The sequence below is a fragment of the Herpailurus yagouaroundi genome, unplaced genomic scaffold, assembly GCF_014898765.1.
Source record: "Herpailurus yagouaroundi ecotype Mexico unplaced genomic scaffold, PumYag 159, whole genome shotgun sequence".
NCBI lineage: Eukaryota > Metazoa > Chordata > Mammalia > Carnivora > Felidae > Herpailurus > Herpailurus yagouaroundi.
The window spans coordinates 26,672,370-26,694,136 of NW_024412400.1; the positions used below are offsets into that span (position 1 = coordinate 26,672,370).

Here is a 21,767-nt window from a genome sequence, read left to right on the forward strand (position 1 = left end):
AAGTCCTGGACATGATAGAAAAATAAACAAATAAACCAGTCAGTAAATACATACACTTGCAAATAGAAATAGAAACTCTTGAAGGACCAGAAGCTGTGAGAAATTTCCTAAAGATGGAAATTAGGTATTCCAAGGTTAAGGAGGAAATCTACAGCCCAGTCCATTTGTGGTAAAACATTACTGTGAAAGACAGAAGTAGATCAAGAGTGTCCATGCTGAGAGAGAGAAAGAGTAAAAGCCATAAGCAGCAAAAGTTCCAGGGACAAACGACATGGTGATTAGCCGAGTGTTTTGGGGGTAAATGCCTGGGGTTCTTCTCTTTCTAGGGCCAGGCAGAAACAATGGGGAATCACAATGCTCAAGGTAGCAGCAGTGAGTATTGGAGCTTATCTTTCAGAAACAGGGTCTAAGAGGAGTAAGAGATAGTTTCATTAATTAAAAGAGAGAGTTTATGTATTTCAGTAGATGGATAGTCATTATATTAGCCAGGCTTCTTTTATTGAGAGAAACACAACTAACTAGGCCAAGAAGAGCTATTTCCTGGCGAGTGTGCACATCTTGTGGGAAGGATAAAGTCTTAAAGATGACAGAAGCCTAGAGCTCTAATACCACAGGAATTTCTCCCTCCTGCTCTGAAGGCCACCTCTAACCTTCAGACAGTCTTCTTTCACCATAACTGGAATGTAGCTTGCATCAGCCTCAGACTCACATTTATCTGCTGAGGAATGGAAACACATTCTCTGAACCCAAGATCCCCAGACCAAGAACTATAGCTAGGGAGGTAGGTAGGGGGCTCATAATTTCATTGGCCTTTCATTGGCTCTGAAACAATGGCATACGCGTAGAATAAATCCTATGCGTAGAATAAATGTGTCGCAGGAGAGGATATCCAAAACAATAGATGTCCCGTACCGACATGGAAGTTAACTGTTAGCATCATGATGCTACGATCTTTGTTTGTGTGTTTCCATATGTAGACCTATCTGTATAGATTGTTGCAGAGACCGGAACTGACACTGAGTGGAGGTGAGTACGGGGAAAGGACTTCATAGAGGGGGTAACATCTGAATAAGTCTTTAAGGAGCACTAGACATTTCCTGGGCAGGCAGATGGGAACGACACTTGCAGAAGTATGAAGGTATGGGATGGCATGTTTGTGGGGAGTAGCAATATAGCCTAGATTTTGATGTAAGTTAGAAAAGTGGACTGCACCTAGGCTCCAAAAAAAGAACTTTTATACCTGACTCTAATTTAACTCCACCCTGTGGGTGCTGGGTAGTCTTATAGGTTCCTGGGCCCAATTCCAATGTGTGTGTTAGGTTTTGGGGGGCTTCCCGCACAACACCAAGCAATTCTCAGACACCAGCAGGGTGTCTGGGAATTTAACTCAGTCCTGACACTATCTATCCAGAGCCAGAGTCAGATGCCACGAGTTGAAGACTCAGTCTTATGAGACTGTCCCCTGTCCCCCTCAGATGTCAACTGCAAGCCTAAGTTGTTACCAAACCAACCAGCTACAAATTGAAAGGTCCCACGACCCTCTCCTCAGGTTCAATTAATTCGCTAGAGCAGCTCAGGGAACTGAAAGAAATGTTTTACTTGCTAGATGACTGGTTTATTATGAAAGGAAACAACTCAGGAAGAGCCAGGCCATATGGAAGAGACGCACAGGGTGAAGTAAGGGGCACAGAGATTCCATGCTCTCTCCAAGCATGCCACTCTCCCCAATCTCCACATGTTCACCAACCCAGGAGCCCTCTGAACCCTGTCCTTTGGGTTTTTATGCAGTCTTCATTACATAGACACATTTGATTTTTCTTTTAAATGTTTATTTATTTACTTAGAGAGAGAGAGACAGTGAGAGTGAGCACGAGCGGGGCAGGAGCAGAGAGAAGAGGAGAGAGAGAACCTGTGCAGTCAGCACAGAGCCCAACAGAGGTGGGGCTGGAGCTCACCAACCGTGAGATTGTGAGATTGGTGACCTGAGCCAAGATCCAGAGTCAGACACTGAACTGAGTCACCCAGGCATCCTGGCACATTTGATTAAATCACGGACTGTTGGTGATTGATTCCATCTCCAGCTTCTGTCCCTTCCTTGGAAATTAGAGTGGGGATGGGGCCTGAAAGTTCCAATCATCTCATCACTGGGTTGGTTCCCATAGCAACCAGACCCTATCCAAGGCTCACCTAAGGGCTCATTAACATAACAAGATGCCTTTATGGTTCTTGTCTCAGGAAACTCCCAGGGTTTTAGGAGCTCTGTGCCAGGAATGGGGGATGAATACCAAATATATACTTCTTATTATGAATCACAATTTCACAGGAAGCCATTGAGGTTTTTCAAGAGGTGAGTTTAAAAGCCGGTTTCTGTTATTGTAGGATTGTTAAGCAGCCCAGGAAGTTCAGACTCCAACCTGGAAACTTGACATTGGCCCGTAGCTCCAGGCTCAACTGCAGCCCAGCTTGCTACCCATCCTTTTGGCTCTTCCTTGCATGAGCCATACCTCAGGAGCACTTGTAAAGAGAGACAGTTGGACTGCTGGGGAGGCACACTTCATCCTCCGGGAGGCCCCTTGACTCTTTACTGGAGGTCCACAGCTCTGAGCTTCTACAGCATGGGGGTGAATATGGTGGCCGAGGTATCAAAGGAGAAAGGAAGCCTTAAAGGATACAAAGTGCAGGTTATGGAACGTCAAAGACAGATTGCAGCCACATCAGTATGTTGTTGGGCTGTGCCTTAACACCTTCCTTGATGCCGCTGACTTTTATGCCAAATACCTGGGGCTCATGATTTCATTGGCCTTTGAGAACCTGACAGACTGTGAAACTCTTAAAGCAAAAATTCTCCTGCTTGCCCATGTTGAATCAAGAGCAGAAATCCATAATCATCAGGCTGTATTTTCTGTGTTTCAACCCGCCTCCTTTCTTCTATTATTCCTCTCAGGCCAAAGTAATACATATAGAATAACGTATATGTGTGTGTGTATATGTATGTGTATATAGATAGATAGATGTGCATTGTGTGTGTGTGTGTGTGTGTGTGTGTGTGTGTTTGTATACATATATGCAAAAAGCAAACACTGCTTTCTCCTCCATGGTAGCTGAAGACAGGTGGGCACAGCCTCCAGTGAGTGACAGGGCTTGCCTGCTACCCAGTGTTTGCATTACGAGTAACGAGAAAGCATCTACGGTGCTTGTGTCCTTTCTTATTTGGGGTCATCTGCAACTCCACTGGGTTTGGGGTATATGTGCACTCCCACTTCCTGCAGGGCCCTGTCTGTCCTTGATCCTTACAGCTCCTCTTTCACTAACTTTGTGCCCTGCCCACTTCAGGCAAGGGCAAGGAAGATGTCAGCCTAGAATTCTGCCATGTCTAAAATATTCACGTTCTTTCTCACGGAGGAATGCTTCGCCATCAAGACCTCTATTCGTGAGCGTTAAGATTAAGCTCTCAGCCATGATGTGAAGACACACAAATACAGCATTGCATGGAATTCTTATGACCTTGTTGTGTGGCAAACACAATGATCTCTGCCAGTTTAAGTCATGTCACTATGAAAACTCATGTTATGGTTCACGCGATGTTGCACGAACAGGGAGAGCACGTTTCCCATAATAGCTTGGAAATACATAATAAAATCATTATTCTTGTTCAACAGGATTTTCACGAAGATATTTTGGCGTATTTTTATAACCTTTGAAATCAAGGTGGAGAAACAAAACTCAAATCAGCTTTGGACTATTTAGAAAGTCTCATAATTATTATCCTGGCCGGATAGGTCAAGGGAACTTGTACTTTGAGGCTTTAGACTTCTTCTTACTGTAAGAGCAGGGCAGGCCACCCCAAAATGTGCCACAATAGCATATGGATTATTTTGAAGTTACTTGGGAAACAGCGCAAGAAGGACTCACTCAGGAAAGCATGTTGGCTTAGTTATCGATATTGCATTTTCTTTATTAATTTTTCTATCTACCTGTATGCAGGCATGGGAGAGTAACACCAAGTGTCGCTTGGTGAAAGGAATGTGGTTTTTTCCCCCTATCTCTTAATAATAATGAGTGTATCCAGGAGAAAGTCAATCATGTTCATTTAAATAATCTCCCATCCAAAATCATCCTGCATATTTCTGGTCATACTGGTTTCACATGTTTGGAAATGCCACCAGTATTTCTCAGTGGGAACTAAGGAATGCAGACTAGAATGCAATTTGATATTGCTAATGGTGATGTTATCTCGTTATTTAAAACAGTTGCAGAAATCCCAGACTGTAGAGGTTGGGTTAACGAAAAGCAAATATAACTAGTGGAGAATTCTCTGTAGAGGCTGCTTTTAGGCAACAGGATTCAGCAATGGAATGTGGCAAGTGCCCACAGCGACCCCCTGGCTGATACAAATAGGTCCCAGTGACCCACCTCAAAGTATGCATAGGTCTAACTAACCAACTGGCTACTTACAACCAGGAATAGTTACCAAAAAAGAGAAAATTCCATACATCCCCATACCTCCTCACCTTCCCCCTTTATTTATTTTTCTTTTTTTTTTAATTTTTTTTTCAACGTTTATTTATTTTTGGGACAGAGAGAGACAGAGCACGAACGGGGGAGGGGCAGAGAGAGAGGGAGACACAGAATCGGAAACAGGCTCCAGGCTCCGAGCCATCAGCCCAGAGCCTGACGCCGGGCTCGAACTCACGGACCGCGAGATCGTGACCTGGCTGAAGTCGGACGCTTAACCGACTGCGCCACCCAGGCGCCCCGGGAAAAGGCTTGTTTAAATTTTACAAGCAAAAGAAAGGAAAGGGACGTGTTGAATTCTGTGGAACAAGTTGTAGATCCCCAAAGCCCCTTTTGTATCATATTGTGGTCGCGGAAACTAAACTGGAATTGTATTTGTAAGTAAAAACATCCCTACAAGGATACTTTCCAGAAACCCTACTCAAGAAAGCCAACCTCCTTTTGACTCCAATGCTATTTGAATACTTCTTCGCTCACTGTGAAGAAAGGGCCCCACCCTTCTCCTGAAGTGAAATGGCCTCCTTTCCTCCCTTGGGATTTTATTCTGGGTTGAGGAGGGAGGCTCAATTAATAAATCTTTGCCCCCTGGAGGTGTATGGATACAGCTCCAGCAAAGCGTCCGCTGGGGCCAGGCAGGAACGTGAACTGCAAGTTTAATTTGTCCCCAAGACGCCGGCTTCTGGAGCTTGCAGCCAGCCCTCAGTGTCACTCTCTGGGATTCACTCTGACGTCCAAGGGCATATTCCCCATGACAGTCTGAACAGAATCTGAGACTCACTGATATTAGAGGGTGGGTCTTGGGGTGGGTGGGGAGTGCATCTCAACCAGGGAAACCATTCTATGGAACCTGGAGTGCTTTTCCTGATTATGTTCTAGAAACAAGGCTACGTGGCAGTGTACAAAGAGCACAGCCTCCCATCGCCTCCAACCATTCTGCTTTTGTTGGGGTGTGTTGGTTCTCATTATAGTCCTTGGAGGGCTGTTGAGGCTGGTCTGACAGTCAGGACAGGCCTGGTGGGTGGTGCCAGGAACAGTGACTACTCACAGCACCCTCCCCATCCCCCAGCACACACACCACACACACACACACACACACACACACACACACCCTCAGGAGAGAGGAGTCAAGGGAGCAGACCCTTGTGGTCCTGGCTGGGGCCTCCTCCCCAAATTGAATAGAACTGTGTTCAAGTCCAGGATTTCAAACACCCTGTAATACCAACTATACTAAGTGGATTCCAGAAGTCCAGGACAACTTTGGCCTCGAGCAAATACACCATCTTCTGAGGAAAACTATTCCCCCCCCCCCCGACTTTGATAATTAAAAAAAAACAAGTTGTTAGTTTACTCATATTTGTGTTCCCTTTGTTTTAAAAAAAAGATAATAAAAGGGAAAAGTCGTGAGTGCCTTCATTCAACTTCCTTCTCTCCATCCTTCCAACCCCATCCTTTCTGAGAAATGCTTGGAAAGTTCCTAATGGACGTCGGAAGCCGTCCTGGAATCAAGGCGCCCTGTGCCTTCAGAGGTCCATGCCCAGTGAGGGGGAGCTCACATCTCTCTTGTGTCCTCTTGGCTTTTTCATAAACTCTCATCCGTGTGAGTAATTTCAGCGTGTCTCTTCATCAGCCTGAAAAGGCTGGCAGGCTGAAGCGGGGCTCCGATAGACTGAATTCAAGCGCACAGGCTGGGAACGTGTGAGCATATAAAATCTCAGCTGTGAGTACCTGCCCACAGAAAACAAGGGAACAAACAAACCAACAAGCGGTTCATCTAAGAACAGGCAGTGCTTTCCAAGTTCTTCGGTGTGATCTATGTGCTAAATCGCATCTTCATTTTTGTTCCTTCTCCACCTCCCAGCCTTGCCCTTCCTGGAAGCTCCTGGAGAGAACTGCTACCCTTAGCATAGGTACTCCTTCTCTTTGGGAATTCGACCTTCTTTGGGAATTTCCTCTGCTTCTCTGCAGGTGGGCTCTGAAGCCACCACCAAGTGAGTAAACCGTTGGAGCCAATTAGTAAGCCCTCAGCCCAAGCAGCAGCAGTGACCTCAGCTCAGTGGCCGCAGATAAAGGCTGCCCTCGGTTTCTCAGGAACTTCTTAAGTTCTTTTGGCAGCCCTTGGCTTCTCCGGAATCGCTGCTAAGCCAACACACAGCTGGAGCTCCTCTGGACACTCACAAGAAAACCCGAGAGCCGTTAAAAGCCCCAGCGCGCAGGGGAGCCAGGCCAAGGTCAGGGGTCAGCGGCGGCTTTAAAGGGCCTGCGGGGCTGGCGGCGCTCGCTTGCTCGGTACCACCTGCTGCGGCGCAGCGCGCGGACCCGGGCTTCCTGCGAGCTCCCTCCGGCCCGCAGCGGGCGCCCCACGGCCCTCTGCAGAGCTGGGGTTGGTCTCTGGGGTTCTGAGGGGCCCCAGACCCCGGGAAGTTCGGTGAGTGTGACGTGCGTGGGGGCTTGCGGCCCGAAGTGGGCGGGAGGAGAGCGCAGGTACGTCGGCGTGGGTGGGATTGTCCCCTTCCGGTGATTTTGCACCTAAAATCCCGGACTTGAAGGAATCTCTCAAACGGTGGGAGACGAGGCTCTTGAAGCCTAGGTTTTTAGAATTGGAAAGGACCAAGGACCAGCAGCATCTCCGTCCCGGGGGCCTTTTTAGAGATGCAACTTCACGCGCTCCAAGCCAGACTTGCTGAACCAGAACCTCTAGGTATGGGGCCCAGGAATGTGTCTTTTCTCAAGCCCTCCAGGAGGGTCTGATGCAGCTAACGTTTGCTACCCCCCTGACTTGCAGGTCATTTAGTCTAAGATTTGGGCCCCTCACTCCATGCAGGAACCCCCCAGGTAAACCGAAAGGGGTGCATGGAAGATAAACCATGAGGCATTAGATGCTGGGGTATATAAAGGCACAGTAAGAACTTTGAAACACTCTTGGTTTGTGGGAGTTGCTATTCCGTGTCAAACTGTGAACTGTGATCTTTGATTTCCTCAAAACAGCCGCTCAGGGCTGTAAGAAATGTTCCTGAGTTTCTACTATGTGCAAGGTTCCAAGCAAGGTTCTTTCAAAGTGAAGGAGGGAGTTTTGTACTTTTAAAATCTTCAAAGTGTTGGTATATTTTTCCTTTAACCAAGATCTTTGTCATTGGTGTAGTGCTTCTCTCCACATTTATTTTGGGTTTGGGTATTTAAGTGCTCCTTCTGAAGTTAATTTTTGTTAATTGTTTTTAACCCAGAATGCCAGATTAGATATTCTAAAGATATGTATTTATTTTATGAGTTCTTAAGAAAAGCTCACATTGGCAAGACATATTGTTTGATGTTCCTATTGAAGTCTACTTGATACATTTTATAAGTAGAATATATAGGGATCCTGAGCTTTCTGTTTTAATGTTTATTTATTTATTTTGAGAGACAGCATGCACACAAACGGGAGGACTAGCAGAGGGAGAGGAGAGAATCCCAAGTAGGCTCTGGGCTGACAGAGCAGAAATTGACAGAAATTGACATGGGGCTCAATCTCAGTGAGATCATGACCTGAGCCAAAATCAAGAGTTGGATACTTAACAGACTGAGGCATCCAGGCACCCCGGGATCCTGAGATTTTTTTTTTAGGAGTCAGTGAGAAAGACAATTTATCATCTCTGATGAGTCCAATACCAGAGCTAGCTACCTTATACAAACTCTGAGAAGAAATCAGTTGCTATGGGAAAGCCCCTTGGAAACAATTATGGATGCCATTGTGACCCAAATTATACTGTTCCCTGATGTCCAAGGTTCTGAACCGTTTTTGCAGATAAGGCAGCTGGGCTCTTCATCACTGCTGAGATCCTTACTCATGAAATAGTTGATGAAGAAGGTTTTATGAATGGTTTGCTGTTAGTTGTGTTTTTTTATTCTCCTTTGGTGGCTTAATTTAAATATTAGGTCTAAATCTACTACTGAGTCGTTCTGAGACTCTGGAAAAAATCTCTGTGGATATTTCTCAGTTTTCCCTTCTTTTCAATGGGTGGATGCAGGATGTATGCTTTTGATGTGGTACTTGCCAGCATTATTCCAAAATGTCTCCCCAGAGTTCCCTACTTGCCGTATGGTTACAATATTGAATTTCTTATTAATATGTTAAAGTAGAGAAATACTTAATACAATGATCATAGTTAAATTATGTATGCATGTTTTAAGTTAAGACATCTCAGAAGCTTCCTCACAGATTTCAAAGGCTCACTTCTGTTTTGAAAACAACTTTGGAAATGTCCGTTAAAATTACAAGTTACTGCTAGGAATGTCATGTGCCTGTGAAAACTAAGCTTGCCATTGTAAATATTCCTTATCCCGAATCATGACTACATACAGTGCTTGCTCATAAGAATTCAAAGAGCGTATACTCAGCATCCTTTTATAATGGATTGTAAGGTTTGCAACATAGGTCTTATTTTTGTCATATTTTATGTTGTTATTTCCCTTCTTCAAGTTCAACTCACCTTCTAAAAGAATAATTTTTAACCCTGGAGCATTTATCCAGAACCCTGTAGCTCTGAGAGTGGGGGATGGGACTTGAGATGTATACTTTTCATGGCATTGCTGTTTGCTTTACGGATCCCCCTGCCAATCTCCTAGGATCTCAGATCCAGGACCTCTCTGAGCAGGTGCAGAGGAGGTGATAGGCGCTGGGCAAAGCTGGGACCTAGGATACAAATGAGATGCGTGCCTACCTTATGAGGAAGGACAAGCTGGTGGGGCACGGGCAGTTGCCAGCATTTTTGTCACTGTTGTCAATCACCAGTGCCCTGTGGTCCTGCTCTAGATTCTCTTGACCTGCTCACATTCTAATCCTTCAAGCCATGTTTTGGGGGCATACCATAATTCAAGACTTGGTCTCTGAAAAGCAACTGTAAAATTCTGCTTTCTGGGGCACCTGGGTGGCTCAGTCGGTTGGGCGTCCGACTTCAGCTCAGTTCATGATCTCACAGTCTGTGAGTTTGAGCCCTGCGTCAGGCTCTGTGCTGACAGCTCGGAGCCTGGAGCCTGCTTCAGATTCTGTGTCTCCCTCTCTCTCTGCCCCTCCCTGCTCATGCTCTGTCTCTCTCTGTCTCAAAAATAAGATAAAAACATTAAAAATTTTAAAAAAAATTTCTGCTTTCTTTGATGGACCCAAGTGACACTTTGAGCCTTCTTCCTTAGGATGGTTAACTAATTTTTGGAAGATAATAAAGGACATGAAGAGACCAGAATAGTGGGATGAGAACTTTATAAAGACAATGTAGTTCAGTGGAAGGAATATCATCTTTGCAGTCAGAGAGACTGCAAGTTTTGGGACAAGCTGTACCACCACTCTGAACCTCTGTTTCTTTATCAGTCATATGGGTATAATCATCGTGCAAAAAGACCTACTCTTCTGCTGGTTCAAGCACCTTCAGTGTATATTTCACTAGCTAACATTAGCTACAAAGGAGGTTTGGAAATGTGTTTTTATAGCTAAGCACATTGCCCTAACCATCGGCATAGAGGTTCTATGGATAAAGAGGGAAGATGAGGTAATGAATAGGCAGCTAGAAGTTTACCAAACATGGATACAGGACAAGAACAGTTCTTTGGAGATTGGAAAATGACAGTGGTTGTGGTGGATAGTGGGGCGTAGATGTGTGTGCATTGGGGAGTACAAAGTGGTAGAGAAAATGTGATCATGTTTCTAGGCAACTGGATGGCTTGAGGATGTTCAAGTCAAGCAGACAGGCCCCTGAAATACAAGTGCTCTGGGTGTGAAATTGTGCTGGTAATAATATCTCTGTCTAGGTCTTGAAGCAGTTTACATAAATGGCTGTATTTAAATCTTACAATTATCCTGAGAGGTAAAAAATATGTGTGTGTGTGTGTGTGTGTGTGTGTGTGTGTGTGTGTGTGTTTATGTGTGTTTATTACCACTTCATTGATAAGGAAGTTGAGGCTTAGAATTATTAAGCCTTTGTCTAAGAGCATATGCTCAGTTAGCACACAGTTTCTGTAGACCTTACCTTTCTGGCACCCATTTAATCTCCTTAATGGGGATGGGTCAGGTTGTAGAAAAAAATGAGAGAATGAAGTTAACTTTGTATACTTCCTTTTTACCATTGCAATAAGGCAAGAAAAAAAATTGGAGAGAGGGAGATAACATAATGAAATGTTGTAATTTAATAATTAAAGATGATTTAATGATTTAAGAGCCCATATACCTGGGTTCAAATCAGCATTTAATCACTTGCTAGCAGTGTAAACTTGGGTAAGACATTTAACTTCACTTTTTTCTTCTGTCTTATGGGGTAATAGTAGTACTCATAGAGATGTTGTAAGATAAAAAACAAGAAATAGTGAGGCGCCTGGGTGGCGCAGTCAGTTAAGCGTCCGACTTCAGCCAGGTCACGATCTCGCGGTCCGTGAGTTTGAGCCCCGCGTCAGGCTCTGGGCTGATGGCTCGGAGCCTGGAGCCTGTTTCCGATTCTGTGTCTCCCTCTCTCTCTGCCCCTCCCCCGTTCATGCTCTGTCTCTCTCTGTCCCAAAAATAAATAAAAACGTTGAAAAAAAATTAAAAAAAAAAAACAAAAACAAGAAATAGTGACTGGTACATAAAAAGAAATAAATGCATGCGGCAAGGCCTTGGTGCTTCAGATAGATCATAGCTAAGAGAAAAAATTGGAAATTAATCGAGCTAATTAAGATAGCTGACTACAAAATAAAGTTCGGTAGTAACAAGCAGCTGAGAGTATAATGATAGGAAAATGTGTATTCTCAATAACAACAAATTATAAAATAGCTGAGGACTATGAATGTGAAATGTGTAGGACCAAGTCCTGTTGGATCCCTGCTGCCTGAACTTTACCCCCCATCCTTGCCCCAAACACACATTCAGATGCGGCACAGAAAACCCAAGGTACCAGTATTGATTTTATGCAAAAATACTTCCAAGAAAAAAAGAAGCACTGTTATATGCAAGACAAAGATTAAGAATTATTCCAGGAAACAGAGGAAAATTACTCTAAACTCTAAGAAATGTAAGAGGTAATGAAAGACAAAGCCAAGGAAAGCACAGAAGTGACATAAAACCAAAACCCAAATTAGAAGGTATAAGTCAGCCTTGTGGAAAATTAGATTTTGATTTAGAGGACAACTTTGGGGGAAAAAATCGCATAGATTGCAGAGGGCAAGGACAAAGAGAAAAAAGTGGTTTGAATAATAGTGATGGAGAACAAGAGAGAAACAGCATCAGGCTGTGTGAATTTTCTGGAAAAAAAAGAACAACAAAAGGGAACTGAAAATAAATATATTGTATTTCTATGATCTCAAACTATCATGAATTTCAAGATGTATCTTTGATTTAAAAATCGCCTTTGGGCAAATAAAACGGAACAATAAAATTATATTAAATGAATGTGTCAGAAGATATTTTGCAGTTTGAGAAAGACTGAAATGTAAAATAATATATTTTTTAGTTGAGAAAACACAGAATTAGATGAAAACTTCCAAAGTAAAAGGACATCTGCACTGGCAGGTCAAAAGTCTTATCATCTTCTGAAAAAACAAACAACCCCCCCACCCCCCCCCCGCCAATAAGATTAGTATGGTGTTCTTTAAGGATAAAGAATTAAATATCCAAGCAGAAAAACAAAAAATAAATTAGACTGGACATATAAATGATCTCAGCAACATCAGATTTTGGAAGACAGTGACTCAATGATCAGGGCTTAGAGGGAAAATGACAGGAATTAAGACCAGGGAATTCAATAGCCACATTCAGTATACGGCTTGTGCTGTATTTTCGTTAGCACCGATCTAGATTGCACCAGATGGCAAATTGGAAGGTATCAGAAAGATATTCTCAGTTATGCCAGATGTCAGGGTCCGTAAGCTAATCCTTGCTGTTCAAGTGTTTTCTGAGGACCAGCTTCCTCCAGGAGCTTCTTAAAAGTGCAGAATCTCAGGCCCCACTCCCAAACTACTGAATCGGAGCCTATATTTTAACATGATGCCCAGGTAACTCATGTGCACATTAAAGCTTGAGAAACACTGTCTTCCTAAACCGTTTCCTAAAAGTCTTCTAGCCCACTGCTTTGTAACTGGTGTGTGTTGCAAGGACTGTGGATCTTCTGAGACACTGATCTCCTTAACCTGTGGGGTGGAAGAACTTGGGCTGAGGACCTAAAGAACAATGTCATTTTCTTTGTGCACCATGATCTATGGTGGTTCTGTCCAGTATGGTAACCAGTCATCATGTGTGGCTATTGGGCACTTGAAATGTGACCAGATTTTGAGGACTTAGTATGAAAAAAGAAAGCAAAATGTTGCATTAATAATTATTATATTGATTATATATTGAAATTTCAGTATTTTGGATATACTGGGGTTGTGTAAAACACAGCATTTAATTGATTTCATGTATTTCTTTGCTAACGGGGTTGCTAAAAAATTTAAAATTGCATATGTGGCTTGCGTTCTGTTTCTTTTGGACAATGCTGATCTGCTTGCTTTTGGTGGAAAAAAGACAAATCAAAATAAAGAACCCAAGAATGGATATGGACTATAGGCACGTTAATCCTATTTAAACTTAGAATTAAAATTGAAATAGCTGTGGTATTGTGATCACCGAGCAAGAATTACATTTTTAAAAATAAAAAGTTACAATATGAAAACCCTAAAGTTTAAAAGATAATTTCTTTTCTTTTTTTAATTTTTAAATGTTTATTTTTGAGAGAGAGACAGAGTGTGAGCGGGGGAGGGACAAAGAAAGAGGGAGACACAGAATCTGAAGCAGGCTCCAGGCTCTGAACTGTCAGCACAGAGCCTGATGTGGGGCTCGAACCCATGAACCGTGAGATCATGACCTGAGCTGAAGTTGGAAGCTTAACCGACTGAGCCACCCAGGTGCCCCTTAAAAGATAATTTCATGAGAACAGATGAGGAGATTCCTTTTGCCTCTATAGAATTCAATCCAAAAAATGAAAGAAGAGGAAGAATGTAAGCAGACTAATATTCCCATCTTTTGTGGGGAGGGGGGTATAAATTTTATTTCTAAAGTTAATAAGTTTAGAAATATAAGTTAAAATGTTTTATTTACAAATAATTTTAATTAGTTTGATCTAAGTAAAAAATCTGATATATTTTCTTCCAAACTGATGATCAATAGAGGAGAATTAAAAAAAAAAAAAACCTGACAATAAGGGCAAAAAAAGTTAAACAAAAGAAACAATAGGGAAAAATAAGGGATTACCTATAAAAACAGAGGATACAAGTTCAAACATATATTTTATAATATAATATAATGTGAATTCAAATGTCCCCTTTTCAAAAAAAATTTTTAATGCTTATTTATTTTTGAGGGAGAGAGAGAGAGTGCGCAAGCTGGGGAGGGGCAGAGAGAGAGAGAGGGAGACAGAGGATCCAAAACAGACTCCACACTATCAGTGCAGAGCCTGATGCAGAGCTTGAACTCAGGAACTGTGAGATCATGACCTGAGCTGAAGTGGAGACTTAAAAGGCTGAGCCACCCAGGTGCCCTGCCCCCCTTTTTTGAGAGAGAGAGAGAGAGAGAGAGAGAGAGAGAGAGCGCGCATGTGTGCGTTCACACTCCCTGGGGAAAGACAGAGGGAGACTGAGAATCTCAAACAGGCTCCACACTCAGCCCAGAGCCCAGAGCCCAATGTGGGCTCAATCTCACAATTGAGGGATTGTGACCTGAAACACAATCAACAGTTCGATGCTTAACCAAGTCGCCCAGACACCCCTAAATTCCCCTCTTAAAGAAAGAGATTCACAGATTGGATCAGAAGACTATATCCAGCTAAATGCTCTCTACCGGAGATGCATCTAAAATTAAAAAGATTTGGTAACTGACATTAATGATATGCTATCCAAGAGAAAGCAGGAATTATGATGTTTGTTATAGAATGTTGAGATCAATGACAAGTATATTAAATGAGGCAAAATGCATGCATTTTTAAACCTCCTTCCTTCCTTAAACAAACAAACAAACACCCCAATATTTATTGACCAGACACCAGTAAAGACTGGATACAACAGTGAGCCTAAGTCTATGTCGCTGTGTGACGGAGTGTGCCATCTAGTGGTAGCACACACTATAACCACAGGTCACATAATAATAGTATACTAATAACAAATATAATCGGCAGTGAAGATATACCTGTCACAAACCTTACGAAATAGCTAACATGGTATAGAAATAGATAAAGCTCAAACTGCAAGAAATGAAAAGACAGTGTAGGGGAAATGTTGATCCACTTACATTAGTCCTCAAGAGATCAGATAGACAAAAATAAGTAAGGATGACTTAATAGATTAATAATGAATTTAAATCATCAGGAGAAAATATTTTATCTCCAAACAGCCATAAAGCATTTTAAAAAGTGAGTTTAGGGATGCCTGGGTGGTTCAGTCAAACATCTGACACTTGATCTCAGCTCAGGTCTTGATCCCAGGGGTTTGAGTTCAAGTCCCGCATTGGGCTCTGCACTGGGCATGAAGCCTATTTAAAAAAAAAAAAAGAAAGAAAGAAAGAAAAAAAAAGTGAGTTTATATCAGGTCACAAAGGAAACCTCATTATGTTCCAAAAAAGAGAAATATTACAGACCACATTCTCTGAATGCAATGTGTTAAAACCCAAACTAGGTAATAAAAGCAGGAGTTACACTAACACTAAAAGATAAAACACCTTTAATAAAACAAAACAGAACAAAAAACATTTAAAATTTCTATCCACTAGAAAAATTTAAAACCACAATTGAAGAATACCTGGTCTATAATAACGAAAATACTTGCCTCTCAGGGCCCATGTTGTAGAGTTATAGTTGTACCTAGAAAAATGCACTGCTCAAAAAGCTTTCATTTCTAAATAATAATAGAAATAAATGGATTAATCATTCAGTTCAGGAAGTTAGAAGACACAGAATGAGCGTAAGAAAAGACAGAGAATTGAAAACTGAGACAGAGAAAAACAACCACTTTGATTAATAAATGAAAAAAGCCTTTTGGAGAGAAAATCACAGTAAAACCAATAATCTACTAGTCATCATAATGCAGAAAAAGAGCAAGAAAACAAAACGAATAATATTAGGAATGAGAAATTAGACATAACCCTTAGATGGTAGAGAAAAATGAGAGGATCTGATTTTTATCTGATTTTATCGTAAACAATACAAAGCCGGGGTGAAGTGGAAAGTTGCAAAAGGAAGCAGGAATGCTGATTAACAACATCTAAAGTAGCGGTAGGAACCCAAGGGGTGTGTAACACTGGAAGGGATTGAAACTGCCGAAAGCTAATGTGCTCCAGCCTGCTAATACCACGCGTAAATACCTTTCAAAACTTGCAATGATAGGTCACTTAAAATGTTTAGGAATAAAGAGAAAGAAGAAAGGTTTCCAAGTCATTTTTGTGAATCCAGTGGGGCTGATACAAAATCACACCAAGCCCGACAAAGAGAAGGGAAATACGCACTCCTCCCTTGTGAACAATGACGCAAAAGATCTGAATCAACTGTTTCCAAGCCAAAGCCAATAGCCCAGAAAATATAGAATGACTAAGTGGAGTTCGTTCTGAAGAAGGAGAATTGATTAAATATGAAGAGCTGCAATAAACTATTCATGAATCAAGTTCAATAGAGAATTGTAGTTAGTAGATGCTGAAAAGGTATTTGGTAAAATTTAGCAGCCGTTCTTGATTTTCTCAAGTCTTTGGTGAAAATAAAAAAGGGACATTTTCTTATTTCAATGTTTAGAAATATATGTTATAAACTAACTGCCAGTATATCACACTTAACGGTGAAAAACTTGAAATACTGCCATGTAGTTAGGAACATTAACGACACCATTATTTAACATTGTTGTCAAAGTTCCGGTAAATGTAACAGTTCAAGAGAATAATACAAGCTACTGTACATACATTTAAAAAGAAGGGGTCAGGGCCCCTGGGTGGCTCAGTCTGGTGAGTATCTGACTTCGGCTCAGGTCATGTTCTCGCAGCTCTGTGAGTTCATCTGTGCTGATGGCTCAGAGCCTGGAACCTGCTTCGGATTCTGTGTCTGCCTCTCTCTCTGCCCCTAACCCACTCGCATTCTGTCTCCATCTCTCTCAAAAATAAATAAACATTAAAAAAAATTTTTTTAAGAAGAAGGGGTCAAGGTATTATTATTTATATTTAAAATAAGAGTACACTGATAATCTGAGTTAGCAGGAAAGTTCAGTAAAGTAGCCAGTACAAATAATAATTTAGTGAGGTAAGTAAAAGAAAAGATTCCATCTACAAAGCAATGAAAGATAAAAAAAAAAAATCCAGGACTGTGTATATTCATAACTATTGAGCATATATCAGATCAATGCAAAACCAACACTCATGAAGGGAAATGGGCAGAGATCTTTCTTTTTTAGGATTTTTTTTTTTTAATGTTCATTTTGAGAGAGAGAGCAAGAGAGAGGGGCAAAGACAGAGGGAGAGAGAGAATCCCAAGCTGACTCTGCACTGTCCCACAGAGCCTGACATGGGGCTTCAGCTCATGAATTGTGAGATTGTCCTCTGAGCTGAAATCCAGAGTCGGACACTTAACTGAGCCACCAGGTGCCCCCACTGTTAAGTATCAAACGTTATATCAAAAATAATTTTAATTAATTTTATTCTGATAGGAGGCTTATAAGGCAAAAGTTCATAGCACCCACAGAAATCCTAACAGCCCTACAGCCATGCTCATTTGCTTACCCATATTGTCTGTGGCCGCTTCTACAAGGGCAGAATTGAGTATTTATACTGGAGACAAAGCCCCAAATATTTACTATCCGGTTCTTTCCAGGGAAAGTGTGCTGACTCTTGGCTTAGTGTGTTAATACTCATGTCAAACTGAATGGTCCTTATGACCTGGATTTTATTCTTATTACTTCACCTAGATTATGCACTTTTCAAGACAAAAAGTTTTGTTTTTGAATTCTTCACATGCCTTGATGATTTGTTAAAGGGGGATGTTTTTATGGGTTCAAAATTTTAAGAGAAGGAAAATCACCAAATAGTCAAGATTTATCTTAAACTCGCTTAATCCCATACATCCTAAAGAATATAAAAAGAATGGGAAAGGGACAGTTTTAAGGGAAAAAAATATCTCCAAACACGTGGTCTTTCCCAATGTCATTTGCAAACGAGTATCTTCTTCGTGTGACATGAAAGTAACATCAGGAACAAGCCAGCAGATGACCGTGCTGAGAATATTATTCCTGAACGGTAGTACCAATTGTTTATAATTCTGCTTCTAAAGTTTTAAGAAAATAATTATTGTTGGTGCACTTGGGTGACTCAGTTGGTTAAGTGTCTGCTCAAGTCTTGATCTCACAGTTCGTGAGTTTGAGCCCCGTGTCGGTCTCTGTGCTGACAGCTCAGAGCCTGGAGCCTGCTTCAGATTCTGTGTCTCTCTCTCTCTCTCTGCCCCTCCTCCACTTGTGCTCTCTCTCTCTCAAAAATAAGTAAACATTTAAAAAAATTAAAATAATAAGTGTTTATAAGTTTGGCATAAAATTTCAGATTTATTTTTGGATCCCTCAAATTTATACTATGATGGGGATTCAGTTTTGACTCTATATTAATTTTTAAGAATCAAGTTTGCATTTAGTTCATGTGTGTTGTCATTCATTTATGCTGAGGAAAGTTTCTGGAAGAATAATATGAAGCTGGTATGAGTTTTATCTGTGGAGAATGGGACTATGTATCCGTTGGTATGCCTTTGGTGGAGGTGTAGAAGTAGTTCATGCAACCAGGAAGGAGTAGATTGTTACTGACTTTGATTACAATTTCCAGCTCATTGGGATAATACAAAGCAGATCAAGTTGGTTTTGTTATTGTTTTATTCACCGAGAGCCCTGAGTTTCCATTACGGTTCACTCCATTTATAATGACCTGTATCCACCATTATAGTATCATACTGAGTAGTTTCACTGCCCTGAAAATCTTCCGTGCTTTGCCTATACATCCCTCCTTCCCCCAACTCCTGGCGACCACTGATCTTTTGTCTCCACTGTTTTGCCTTTCCAGATATTTATATAGTTGGTATCATAGGGTACATAGCCTTTGGGCTTGGCTTCATTCGCTTAGCAATATGCATCGAAGTTTCTTCTGTCTTTTCATGGCTCGATAGCTCATGTCTTTTTAGCGCCGAATAACATTATAATATCCAGGTGTCCCACTGTTTACTTATCCATCCCACTTGGTGAAGGACATCTCGGTTGCTTCCAAATCCACTTTCAGATAATACTGTATCACTTCATGGGTACTGCATACCTTATAATCACAGAGTATCCCTGCTTCCTCCCTCCTGTCCCTTGTATCATTGTTGTCATTCATTTCACTTACGTATAAACTATAATCATCAAGTACATTATCGTTATTATTTTGAACAAGCTGTTAATTAGGTTAAGAATAATAAGAAGAATAGTTTGTATTTAACTGTATTCCTTCTCTAATGTTCTTGTATTGTCTATATTCTCTTATTATCTGTATTCTTTTTTTTTAATGTTTTTATTTATTTTTGAGAGAGAGAGAGAGAGAGAGAGAGAGAACACAAGCAGGGCAGGGGCAGAGAGAGAGGGAGACACACAATCCAAAACAGGCTCCAGACTCGGAGATGTCAGCACAGAGCCCGACTTAGGGCTCAAACTCACAAACGGTGAGATCATGACCTGAACCGAAGTCGGATGCTTAACGACCAAGCCACCCAGAGGTCCCGTTATTGTCTGTATTCATGAGGCTCTGGCATCTGGAGTTTCGCCCAACTAGGGAGAGACTGCCAGTCCCCATGATTGACTGATTCCTAGAGATAGTAAAGGATATGTCTTCAAGCCCTCCTTTGATAAGCAAACCAACCAAACCTGGGTCCATACCCCCACCTGACTCTTATTGGGCTCTTGAACTCTGGACACTGTCCCCTTTTCCTAATCTTCCCAGGATTGTGCTAGACAACTAGGGACCAGCCTGACAGCACAGAACTCACTGAGATGATTCAAACTCTCCAATTCTAAATCCACCTTGCTTGTTTACTTTGCCTCATTCATTTCTTCCCAGGAAAACTACAATAAAGGCTCCCACCCCCAGTTCTCTCTCTGCCTGCCCTCTTGCCTTAGTTCTTCCCTTTGTGGCCCTCGGTGGTGTGCCAGTGTCTTCTGTTTCCAGAGGGCTGTGAGTAAAATAAAAACTTCTTCCTTCATGACAATCGTTTTTGTGTCTGTGCGTCTTACTATACCTGATTAAGAGAAATCCTGGGTACCATTAAAACTTGAATCTTTATGTAGATCCAAATTTCTGTCTTATATTATTCTTCTTCCCCAAGGAACTTCTTTTTAACATTTCTTGCAAGATAAGTCTATTGGTGACAAATTCTACCTGTTTTTATTTGTCTGAGAAAATGTTTATTTCTCCTTCTCTCTTGACGAATAATATCCTAGGACGCAGAATTCCGGGTTGGTGGTTTTTTTGTCTCAGCACATTGAATATTCCACTCCACCCTCTTCGTGCACTCCTCGTGGCTGAGAAGTCAGTTGTAATTCTTACCTTTGCTCCTTTATAGAGAAGGTTCTTTTTTTCTTCTGACTTCTTCCAAGACTTTTGCTTTGATTTTCTGTTGTTTGAATATGATATGCCTGGGTATAATTTTTGGTGTTGCTGCTGTTTGTTTTTGTTTTGTTTTGGTATTGTTATCCTCTGCACTTCCTGGATCTGTGGTCTGGTGTCTCCATTAATTTGGGGGAAATTCCCGGTCATTATTGTTTCAAATATTTCTTCTGTTCCTTTCTCTGTCTCTCCTGCTTCCGGTATTTCCACTCTAAGTATGTTCTACTTTTCAGTCGTCTCACACTTCTTGAATATTCTGTTCCATTTTTTTTTTTAGGCTTTTTTCTTTGCTTTTCAGTTTTTAAAGCCTCTACTGAAATGTCCTCAAGCCCAGAGTTTCTTTTCTCAGCCGTGTCCAGTCTACTAATGAGCCCATTTAAAGGCATTTTTCATTTCTGTAACTGTGATTTTGATCTCTTTCATTTCTTCTTGATCCTTAGAATTTCCATGTCCTGATTACATTTCCCATCTGTTCTTTCATGCTGTCTACTTTTTTCCATTAGAGCCCTGCGCATATGAATCAGTTATTTGAAATTCCTCGTCTGATAATGCCACTACCTCTACTGTATCTAAGTCTGGTATCTTATGCTGCTTGACCTGTCTCTTTAAACTGTTTTTGCCTTTTAGCATGTCTTACAATTTTTTTGTTGTCGTTGTTGAAAGCCGGTTGTGATGTAGTGGGCAAGAGAGACTGCAGTGAATACATTTTAGTGATGTGGTGGTGAAATGTGGATGGAAAGGAAGTGATCCATAGCCCTACGATTAAGTCTTGGTCTTTTTGGGTGCTGTGCTCCTGGCCTGTAAACTTCATAGGTGCTTGGTTTTTTTTCCACCCCCTCTGGTGGGACAGGATGGCTATAGGACGCTAGAGGTAGGTATTTCCCTTCTTCCAGGTTGATTAGGTTCTGGTAAAACCCCCATGAGATAGCTTTTGGTCAAATAGGAGGGCAGGTCTTGTTAAGAACATAACTTTCTGGAATATTTCAAAATGGTTACTTTTGCCCTCCCCCTGCTGGAAGAACAAGGAGTTTTCCTCAGATCCTCACTGAGAACTTGGTAGAGCTACTAGAGGTAAAGCTTAGAAAAGTGTGGGTGCCACCCTAACACTGGGCCATCCCCTGGAGTTTTTAACTCTCAGATTTGTCCACACTGAGCCTGCAGTGATTTGTCAATTATGGTTTAGTTTCCTATACCCTGGCACTGGTTCCCACAGAGGTATCCAGAGAAATTTCTGCACATGGATTTCTGCTCTGATGAGTTGTGATTCTCGGTGTCCATCGGCCCCCCCAGTGGGAGCAGTGGTTTGCCCTGTGACTTGACTTCTCTGATGGATATAAGAAGAGTTGCTGATACTCATTTCGTCCATCTTTTTGTATTAGTACAGAGTAATGACTTTCAAGCTCCTTACATGACAAACAGGAAATTGGAAGTCCTGGACACTCTTAACAGAGAAAGTGAGTGCTACTATTCATTATACTGGAACAACAATCATTCATTGGTACTATTCTAGATAACTGCATCACATATTTGTGGATTTTTTACTCAATTTTTATGTTTGCTTTCCTCAGGAAAAAAATTTTTTTAATTTAAAATCAACTAAAAATGTCCTCAACCCCATATCCTAAAAATAAATATATTTGACAAT

The 21,767-nt window shown here is 41.5% G+C and overlaps 1 protein-coding gene across 3 annotated transcripts in view; it reads left to right on the forward strand.

The window, feature by feature from the left end:
- The first annotated feature begins 5,311 nt into the window (after nt 1-5,311).
- Nucleotides 5,312-21,767, forward strand: part of COL6A5 (collagen type VI alpha 5 chain) — a 136,319-nt gene continuing 119,863 nt past the window's right edge. For all 3 annotated transcript variants that reach the window (XM_040480165.1, XM_040480166.1, XM_040480167.1), the window contains exon 1: nt 5,312-6,940. The gene's annotated coding sequence lies outside the window, so the exon portion shown is untranslated. The remainder of the gene's footprint in view (nt 6,941-21,767) is intronic.